The sequence below is a fragment of the Aptenodytes patagonicus genome, chromosome W, assembly GCF_965638725.1.
Source record: "Aptenodytes patagonicus chromosome W, bAptPat1.pri.cur, whole genome shotgun sequence".
NCBI lineage: Eukaryota > Metazoa > Chordata > Aves > Sphenisciformes > Spheniscidae > Aptenodytes > Aptenodytes patagonicus.
The window spans coordinates 24,420,635-24,431,707 of NC_134981.1; positions in this window are offsets into that span (position 1 = coordinate 24,420,635).

Genomic DNA, 11,073 nt, shown 5'->3' on the forward strand with positions numbered 1-11,073 from the left:
CTGTTGGGATCCCCCCGTCACCCCAGAAATACAGATGGGTTCTGCCCCTATATAGCTTGATGGCATTAGGGTACACTGTGCACCGGTGTCCACTAGAGCCTTATACTTCTGTGGGTCTGATGTGCCAGGCCACCGAATCCACACAGTCCAGTAAACCTGGTTGTCCCTTTCCTCCCCCTGGCTGGAGGCAGGGCCCCTCTAGTCCTGGTCATAGTATCCGTTACTCACTTCTTGTAAATGTGAATCAAAAGTCCCTTTATTAAGATCGGAAGTAAATTCAGCCCTTCTACTCTCTCTGGGGAACTGCCCGCTGGAAACTGGAGCAGCAATTTTCCTGGAAGAACACCCTTTTGTGATTGTTTTTCCTTGCAAATCACGTACCCGTGCCCCTAGGGCTGAGGTAGGTTTTCCATCCCACTTCCTCATGTCTTCTCCGTGGTCATGTAGGTAAAACCACAGGGTGGCCCGTGGTGTGTACCCACTATATCCTCTCTCTTGAGCAGAAGGACGCTTACTCCTAATGGCTGAGATACTGGTCCGTACAGATGAGGAGTAGGACCTATCCTCTTCAAGTTGCTGGACCTTCCGGGACAGTTTCTCCACAGCCGAGATGCAGGCCCGTAGGGAGGAAGAGAGACTTTCTTCATATTGCCAGAGTTGGCCAGCCAATTCATCCACCGTTTGTCCCTCTCCGTCTTTCCAGGTCATCTCTGCCAATGAGTTGGCATATGACGACGGTGCACTCCGTATAAACTTCCACCACGTGGATCGTGTGCACTTGACTTCATCTGGATCTTTGGATAACTGCTCGTTGTTCAGGTCACCATAAATCACCTCCAGCACAGCTAATTCCCTCAGGTACTGGTTACCTCTCTCCATGGTGGCCCACTTGCCTGGGTGACATAGAACATCTTCCTTGAAGGGATACCTTGCCTTCACGCCTGACAGGAATTGCATCCAGAGGCTGAGGGCTTGTGCCCCTTTTCCAATTGCTTTGTCAATGCCCCCTTCCCTAGAAAGGGATCCCAGCTGCTTGGCTTCTTTACCCTCTAATTCCAGGCTACTGGCCCTGTTATCCCAGGGTCAGAGCAGCCAGGTGACAACGTGCTTGCCTGGACACCAACTGAAATCTTTTCGCATATCTTGCAGCTCACTCAGGGATGGGGATCAGGTGGTTACCATCTCATTTATGAGTTCTGCCTCTTCCTCCTCCTGTTCTCATGATGGCCCTGGTTCATCTTCATCCCTTACTAAACGAGCTGACTTTTGCATGCAATATTTCTTCTTGTGTATAGGGACGACTGATACTGGCATGGGTTGGTTCTCTGGTTCAGCCGCAGTGCCTGTCGCCGGGGTTTGAGTAGCTGCAGTGCCTGTCACGGGGGTTGGAGTAGCCACAATGCCTGTCGCGAGGGTTGGAGTAGCCGCAGTGCCTGTTGCCGGGGTTAGATCTCTGGATGGTATTCTTAAATAATTGTCTAACCTTAAACATGACCTGAACCACATTCAGGAGACATAGCAATAGGACCATGCTGGTTTGAACATCACAAGGATATTCAAAATTCTCAAGAGCTGTTGTAACTTGCCTGAAGGAGAAGGGGAAGGTGAAGGAGCAGGGGAAAGTGTCCCCCCTGTCTCCCCCATCGATTGGTTCCCTGAGGAGAAAAGGTAAAGAGTGTAATTATTAATAGTTTCCGAAAAGTGGCTCCCGAGGTACGGAGATGACGGCAATGCCGAGTACAAATACCAGATTAGCCTCACGACCAATAATTTTATCATATCATAAACCAGTAGTGTTACACAGTGCAGCAAAATGATATCCTTGATCCATCCCCCAGAGGTGATAAACAGCACAACAGGGAACATCTACAGCAAGTAAGGTGTTACATAACACAACTTTGAGAGCAAGCACGACAACTTTGAGAGTAAATTAGTCAACATTGTGACCAGCGACTATTAAACCAATATAATGAAAGCTTATAACAAATTTGCCTTGACACGCTCTGGTCAGATCTGTCGTTATCTCAACCCTTCGAGCCCCACGTTGGGCGCCAAAAGGACTGTTGTGGTTTAACCCAGCAGGCAGCTAAACACCACACAGCCGTTCGCTCACTCTCCCCGCCACCAGTGGGATGGGGGAGAGAATCGGGGGAAAAAAAAGAGTAAAGTTCGTGGCTTGAGATAAAGACAGTTTAACAGAAAAGGAAGGGAAAATAATAATAATAATGATAAAAGATTATACAAAATAAGCAATGCACAATGCAATTGCTCACCACCCACCGAGCGATGCCCAGCCAGTTCCCGAGCAGTGGTCGCCGCCCCCCAGCCAACTTCCCCCCAGTTTATATACTGAGCATGACGTCACATGGCATGGAATAGCCCTTTGGCCAGTTTGGGTCAGCTGTCCTGGCTGTGCCCTCTCCCAGCTTCTCGCTGGCAGGGCATGAGAAGCTGAAAAGTCCTTGACTAGTGTAAGCACTACTTAGCAACAATTAAAACATCAGTGTGTTATCAACATTATTCTCATACTAAATCCAAAACACAGCACTATACCAGCTACTAGGAAGAAAATTAACTCTATCCCAGCCAAAACCAGGACAAGCACAAGCCCTTGGTATAGAAGCTGAAGGACGTATTCTGTTTTAGGCCTTATCAGTGCAGAGCCTATGAAACACAGGTTCATTAGTTCTGTCTGCATCTGGTTCATTACTGCAGCTAGTACAATAGCTAGTTCATTACTGTAGTTTACAAGAGTGAGGCTGCTCAGTGACTAGACATTTCATTACATTGTCACAAGCCATCTGTCATTTAACTTGTTTTGATTTTGCACAATGCTTCTCTGAATTGCTAAGTGAATGGAAAGCTTGCCTGGCATTGTGTGCTGTAGGGTGAAACAGCTGAGAAGCAAAGTGAGGGACCTATGATAGGAAAGGAGTAGTCAAATGCTTATAAAAAACATACTGCTCTGCTCTGGTGAGACCCCACCTGGAGTACTGCATCCAGCTCTGGAGCCCTCAGCATAAGAAAGACACGGACCTGTTGGAGCGGGTCCGGAAGAGGCCCACGAAAATGATCAGGGGGATGGAACACCTCTCCTATGAAGAAAGGCTGAGAGAGTTGGCGTTATTCAGCCTAGAGAAGAGAAGGCTTTGGGGAGGCCTTATTGCAGCCTATCAGTACTTAAAGGGGGCTTATAAAAAAGATGGCGGCAAACTTGTTAGCAGGGCCTGTTGCGACAGGACAAGGGGGAATGGCTTTAAACTAAAGGGGGGTAGATTTAGACTAGATATAAGGAAGAAATTTTTTACGCTGAGGGTGGTGAGACTCTGGAACAGGTTGCCCAGAGAGGTGGTGGATGCCCCATCCCTGGAAACATTCAAGGTCAGGTTGGACGGGGCTCTGAGCAACCTGATCTAGTTGAAGATGCCCCTGCTTATTGCAGGGGGGTTGGACTAGATGACCTTTAGAGGTCCCTTCCAACCCAAACGATTCTATGATTCTATGAAAAAGGATTTTCTTTTTTAACGGGAAACAGAGAATGAAGAATCAGATACTGAAACAAAAGGTGCTCTGGAGCACCAGGAGATGCAGAGTATATGTGAAAATCAGCAAAGGTGTTAGGAGCTACAGAAGACACTACACTGCACAAATGGGACCTTACTGTATAAATGTAAGATGACAAAGCCCGTAAGAACAGCACAATTATATTAGACATAGTTTTGTAGTTTTAGATAAGAAATGATGTGGATATTGGTATTCTATAGAATAATTATGATTTTTTTTGCTTTTTAATATGAGGAAATGTGCAGAGGAAAACTAAGATTCTATTCTATCTAAAATGACATTCAAAATTTTGATAGAAAAGTAGCAGTGCTTGCTTCCTTTCTGACTTATCAAAAAAATCTTATTCAACATATCTAGGTTTTATATCTGTGCTCCAGACCATGCATTCAGATTGTTCTGTGAGTCTGTAGAAATCCAAAAGAAAGCAAAGAGATGGTCACATGAAGAGAATTTGCACAAAATGGACATGTCGCGTTAGTTTACGAATGACAGCAATGCAGTAGTTTCCAGGCTAAAGACTTAAACTAGGGATATTTTTTTAGTCAGTTATTCTTTTCCAGTGCAGATAGTGCAATAAAATTCTTCTCTCTGTTTTTAGGCATGGTCCTGCAATGTTCTGCCACCTCCTTTTAGCTGTTTTTAATGTGCCTAGTAGTAAAAGAGTCTATATTTTTTGCTTCATTTAATATTCAGACTGAGACACGGCTTGAGAGTCCTGAAGACTGGGGTTTGGGCTGTTTTTTTTCTCTTCCCCAACCAACAACTCCACAAAGCAGTGTCCAGTGTATTAGTCATGTGTGCTGGTTTTGGCTGGGATAGAGTTAATTTACTTCATAGTAGCTTGTATAGAGCTATGTTTTGCATTTGTGCTGGAAACAGTGTTGATAACACAGGGATGTTTTCGTTATTGCTGAGCAGGGCTTACACAGAGTCAAGGCCTTTTCTGCTTCTCACACTGCCCTGCCAGCGAGTAGGCTGGGGGTGCACAAGAAGTTGGGAGGGGACACAGCCGGGACAGCTGACCCCAACTGACCAAAGGGATATTCCACACCATATGATGACATGCTCAGCAATAAAAGCTGGGGGCAAGAAGGAGGAAAGGGGGTCGTTCGTAGTTATGGTGTTTTGTCTTCCCAAGTAACCGTTACACGTGTGATGGAGCCCTGCTTTCCTGGAGATGGCTGAACACCTGCCTGTCGATGGGAAGTAGTGAATGAATGCCTTGTTTTGCTTTGCTTACGTGCGCGGCTTTTGCTTTACCTATTAAACTGTCTTTATCTCAACCCACGAGTTTTCTCACTTTTACCCTTCCAATTCTCTCCCCCATCCCACTGTGGGGGGAGTGAGCGAGCGCTATGTGGTGCTTAGTTGCTGGCTGGGGTTAAACCAGGACATCACGTGTCCTGGTTTCGGCTGGGATAGAGTTAATTTTCTTCCTAGCAGCTGGTATAGTGCTGTGTTTTGGATTTAGTATGAGAATAATGTTGATAACACACCGATGTTTTAGTTGTTGCTAAGTAGTGCTTACACTAGTCAAGGACTTTTCAGCTTCCCATGCTCTACCGACTGAGAAGGCTGGAGGTGCACAAGAAGCTGGGAGGGGGCACAGCCAGGGCAGCTGACCCAAACTGGCCAAAGGGCTATTCCATACCATGTGACGTCATGCTCAGTACATAAACAGGGGGAAAGCTGGCCAGGGGGGCCGCTGCTCGGGGACTGGCTGGGCATCAGTCAGCGGGTGGTGAGCAATTGCATCGTGCATCACTTGCTTTGTATATTCTATTATTATTGTTGTTATTATTATTATTTTATTTCAATTATTAAACTGTTCTTCTCTCAACCCACGAGTTTCCTCACTTGTGCTCTTCCGATTCTCTCCCCCATCCCACTGGGGTTGGGGAGAGTGAACGAGCGGCTGTGTGGTGCTCAGTTGCCGGCTGAGGTTAAACCACGACATCATGTTATAATGACAATGAATACTGAGCAATGACAGCGTGTCCCAAGGTACTCAGCACCTTGGACCCTTATCTGGTAATTGACAGAGCCTGAATAGGCTCATGTGAAGCCCTTTTATTTTTAAAATAAGAAATATCTTCTGATACTTTATTCCCCGCTTCTGTAATGATCTCTACATATAGACTCCACATCCCTTCCCTCCAGCGAATCAGCTGCACCACTCAGCTTGCTGTCATCTGCAAACTTGCTGAGGGTGCACTCAGTCCCACTGTCTATGCCATTGATGAGGATATTAAACAGTATTGGTCCCAGTACGGACCTTTGAGGGACACCACTCGTTACTGGTTTCCACTTGGACATTGAGCCATTGTCTGTAATTCTTCCGATGTGGCCATCCAGCCAATTCCTTACCCGTCTAAGAGTCCATCCGCCAAACCCATATCTGTCCAATGAGAGATATGTTGTGGGGGGACCGTATCAAAGGCCTTACAGAAATCCAGGTAGATGACATCCATAGCTCTTCCCATGTCCACTGATGCAGTCACTCCATCGTAGAATGCCACCAGATTAGTCAGGCAGGATTTGCCCTTGGTGAAGCCATGTTGGCTGTCTCGAATCACCTCCCTGTCTTCCACATGCTTCGACATGTCTTCCAGGAAGATCTATCTGTTCCATGATCTTACTGGGCACGGAGGTGAGGCTGACTGGTCGGTAGTTCCCAGGGTCCTCCTTTTTACCCTTTTTGAAAATGGGTGCGATGTTTCCCTGTTCTTTAGTCACTGGGGACTTCGCCTGACTGCCATGACTTTTCAAATATGATGGAGAGTGGCCTGGCAACTACATCAGCCAATTCCCTCAGGACCCTGGGATGCATCTGCATCTCGTTGGGTCCCATGGACTTGTGTATGTTCAGGTTCCTCAGGTGGTCTCGAACCTGATCTTCTCCTACGATGGGAGGGACTTCATTCCCCCAGTCCCTGCCTTCTTATATTGTGTAGCCCAAAACTGCACACAGTACTCAAGGTGAGTCCGCACCAATGCTGAGTATAGTGGGACAATCACTTCTTTCAACAAGTTAGCTATACAGTGCTTAATGCACCCCAGGATATGGTTGGCCCTTTTGGCTGCCAAGGCACATTGTTGACTCATATTGAGCTTAGCATCGACCAAAACCCCCAGATCCCTTTCTGCAGGGCTGCACTCCAGCCTCTTGTCCCCCAGTCTATATGTACATCCAGGATTACACCGTCCCAGATGCAGAATCTGCCATTTGTCCTTGTTAAATTTCATTCCGTCTGTGATTTCCCAGCATTCTAATCTATCAAGATTTCTCTGTAAATCCTCTCTACTCTCGAGGAAATCAACGGCTCCTCCTAATTTAGTATCATCGGCAATCTTAGTGTACACTTGATGGGAGCCGCCACAAAAGCAACCCGGTAAACATACTGAAAAAGAAGGATATCTCCTTAGCCAAGTCCAGCCTTGATGGGGAGTAGTTGGCAGGACAAAGAAACCCCGATGGGTGCAGGACGAAGAAACTGTGATAACGAAATGACCTTCCAGGAAAACAAGAGTCAGAAACAACTATACCGGGAACTGATGTCCTACGTCCGCTTATGTATCTACACCAAAAAGGTATAAAATAACTCTCTACCTACCCAAAATGAGCCTCTCTGCAAGAGCTTCTCCGCACGAGATCTCCCGGACAGACCAGACCCTTGCCAGGACCGCCTGGCTGACTCCGGACTCCTTGATGTGGATTATCTTTGAAGTAAGACTTTTTCCGTCGTCGATTAGCCCCACTCATGGGAGCGGTTTGGTAACACCTCACATAATATATTTATAGGCGTGCACACAGGTAAAGGTTCATAAGTATATACTTGCTTCACTGCTTGGAATCCTGTAATAGCTTGTAATATACATATATTTGCTTTACTCTTGTAATACACACACACACACACACACACACACTCTTACTTTCCTTTTGGTAATTTTGCAGTGACTTGCAGTGTGTGTATTTGTTTTTGCTAATAGTAGTTTTGTAGTAATTTGTAATAAATAAATTCTCAGAAACCCAAACCTCCGTGTCCTTATGTATTGCGGAATCCTGAGAACCCCACGGTCACAATCTTTGCACACCCGCGGGTCGGGTAACCCTCATAGGTCGTGACCGTGACCGCTATAGCGCTCAGCTCCCATGTCCAGGTCATTGATAAAAACATTGAAAGGAACTGGCCCTAAAATCGAGCCCTGGGGAACACCACTAGTGACTGACCACCAGCCAGATGTTACCCAATTTACTACAACTCTTTGAGCCCGACCCTTCAGCCAGTTGTTCACCCATCGTATTGTGCACATGTCTAGCTGTGTGCTGGACATTTTGTCCAGAAGGATACTGTGAGACACAGTATCAAAAGCTTTGCTAAAATCCAAAAAAACCCCACATCCACTGCCTTCCCTTTGTCCACTAGGCAGATAACCTTGTCATAAAATGATATTAAGTTAGTAAGGCACAACTTTCCCTTCATGAACCCATGTTGGCTTTGACCGATGACTGCATTGTCTTTCAAGTGTTTTTCAATAACTCCCAGAATAATCTTCTCCATAATTTTACTAGGCACCGAAGTGAGACTGACAGGCCTATAATTGCCAGGGTCTTCTTTCTGGCCCTTCTTGAAAGTTGGAGTAACATTTGCTAGCTTCCAGTCGACTGGGGCCTCTCCAGATTCCCAAGACGGTTGATAAATAACTGAGAGAGGTCTCGCAATAACATTGGCCAACTATTTCAGTACTCGTAGAAGTTTAAAATCAACTGGGAGCTTATCACTCCCCCAGTCGCAGTCCTCCTTACCCAGGGCTCCGGGGGTTCCAGGGCCCATCATTGGTGTTAAAGACAGAGGCGAAGAAGGCATTAAACGTCTCTGCTTTATCTTTATCCCTATTTGTGAGGTGACCAACCTCATCAAGTAACGGACCAATGTTTTCTTTAGTCCTCCTTTTGCTGTTAGTTAACATATTTTAAAAAGACTTATTTGTTATCCACCAGAGTACTATCCAGCTTCAACTCCAATTGAGCTTTGGCCACACAAATTTTCTCCCTACAGTGGCGATCAGCATCTCTGTAGTCCTCCTGGGTAGCCTGACCTTGCTTCCAAAGTCCATGCACTTTCTTTTTCCGCCTAAGTTCCAGAAGGAGATCACTGTTCAGCCTAGCCGGCCTTCTGCCCTGCTTGCTTGACTTCCGACACATTGGAATTGCCTGCTCCTGCGCTCTTAAAAAATGGCTCTTAGGAAGTGATGAGCATTCATGGACCCCAGTACCCTCGAAAGCAGATTCCCAGGGGACCTTACTAACTTGTTCCTTGAGCAGCCTAAAGTCTGCTCTCCCAAAATCCAGGGTAGTAGCTCTGCTGACAGTTTTTCTCATATCACCAAAGATTTTAAACTCAACCATTTCATGATCACTGTGGCCAAGACAGCCGCCAATCATCACTTCACACGCAAGACCATCTCTATTTAACAATGATAGATGTAGGAGGGCACCTTTCCTAGACGGCTCCCTTAGTACCTTGTCGTGGTTTAATCTCAGTCAGCAATTAAGCACCACGCAGCCGCTCGCTCACTCCCAGCCACCCGGTGGGATGGGGGAGAGAATTGGAAGAGCACAAGTTAGAAAGACTCGTGGGTTGAGATAAAAACAGTTTAATAATTGAAATAAAATGATAATAATAATATGATAATAATAATAATAATGCACAAAACAAGTGATGCACAGTACAATTGCTCACCACCCGCTGACCGATGCCCAGCCAGTCCCCGAGCAGCGGCCCCCCCGGCCAGCTTTCCCAGTTTATGTACTGAGCATGACGTCACATGGTATGGAATGTCCCTTTGGCCAGTTTGGCTGTGCCCCCTCCCAGCTTCTTGTGCACCTGCAGCCTTCTCAGTCAGTAGAGCATGGGAAGCTGAAAAGTCCTTGGCTAGTGTAAGCATTACCTAGCAACAACTAAAACACCGGTGTGTTATCAACTTTGTTCTCATCCTAAATCCAAAACACTGTACCAGCTACTAGAAAGGAAATTAACTCTATCCCTGCCGAAACCAGGACAATATCCACCCCTTATTCTATACCATCTACATCATGCTCAAGTCTCACATTTTCCAGTACATTTTCATTAATCACCACCCCCTTTTATATATATATATACACACATACACAGATATCATTCCCTTCATCTGTGGGCCATCCCTCTAAAATGTTCAGTGAGTTCATTTAGTCCATGACTTCAGGCTCCATCTGTCATAATAATCTTTCAGGGCAGGAAAGATGGAGATGGTATGTGGTGTTGGATTGTTTCATGTTGAAGTCAGTTCTGGTACCATCATCACTGTGCTTTGCTTGGTTTCACTGAAGTTATTCTTCATTAATCTGGGTGATTCTTATTGTAATAACATTAGTATGGCATATAATATTATTAGTATTATTAGTATATCTGTGTATTATTAGTATAACTATTATAACTATAATTAGTACTTAACATCACATAATTCAGATCATTGGCTATTCTCACCCAAAATCAAATCCCCTTGAGGCACACATCGGACTTCCCCATCCTTCCGCATTATCCACCAAGTGCACCCAGGTCCTTGAGCAAAAGCAATCCCACGGATGGGTCTGCCTCTGCCCGAGGCAGGAATAACCCAGACTGTCTTCCCCAGCATATTTTTTATGTGCACTACAGGGACTTTATTCCCATCTACAGTACGTAAAAGTTCTGACTGGGCAGGGCCTGCTCGATTGGCAGATCCCCTCGTGTTGACTAACCAGGTGGCCTTTGCTAAATGCGTATCCCAATGTTTGAATGTCCCACCACCCATTGCTCTCAGAGTAGTCTTTAACAGTCCATTGTATCGTTCAATTTTCCCAGAAGCTGGTGCATGATAGGGGATGTGATACACCCACTCAATGCCGTGCTCTTTGGCCGAGGTGTCTATGAGGTTGTTTCGGAAATGAGTCCCATTGTCTGACTCAATTCTTTCTGGGGTGCCATGTCGCCATAGGACTTGCTTTTCAAGGCCCAGGATAGTGTTCCGGGCAGTGGCATGGGGCACGGGATATGTTTCCAGCCATCCGGTGGTTGCCTCCACCATTGTAAGCACGTGGCGCTTGCCTTGACGGGTTTGTGGGAGTGTGATATAATCGATCTGCCAGGCCTCCCCATATTTATATTTCAACCATCGTCCTCCATACCAAAGAGGCTTTAACCGCTTGGCTTGCTTGATTGCAGCGCATGTTTCGCATTCATGGACAACCTGTGCAATAGTGTCCATGGTCAAGTCCACCCCTCGATCACGAGCCCATCTGTATGTTGCATCTCTTCCTTGGTGACCTGAGGTGTCATGGGCCCACCGAGCTATAACTAACTCACCCTTATGTTGCCAGTCCAGATCCACCTGAGCCACTTCAGTCTTAGCAGCCTGATCCACCTGCTGGTTGTTTTGATGTTCTTCAGTGGCCCGACTCTTGGGTACGTGAGCATCTACGTGACGGAC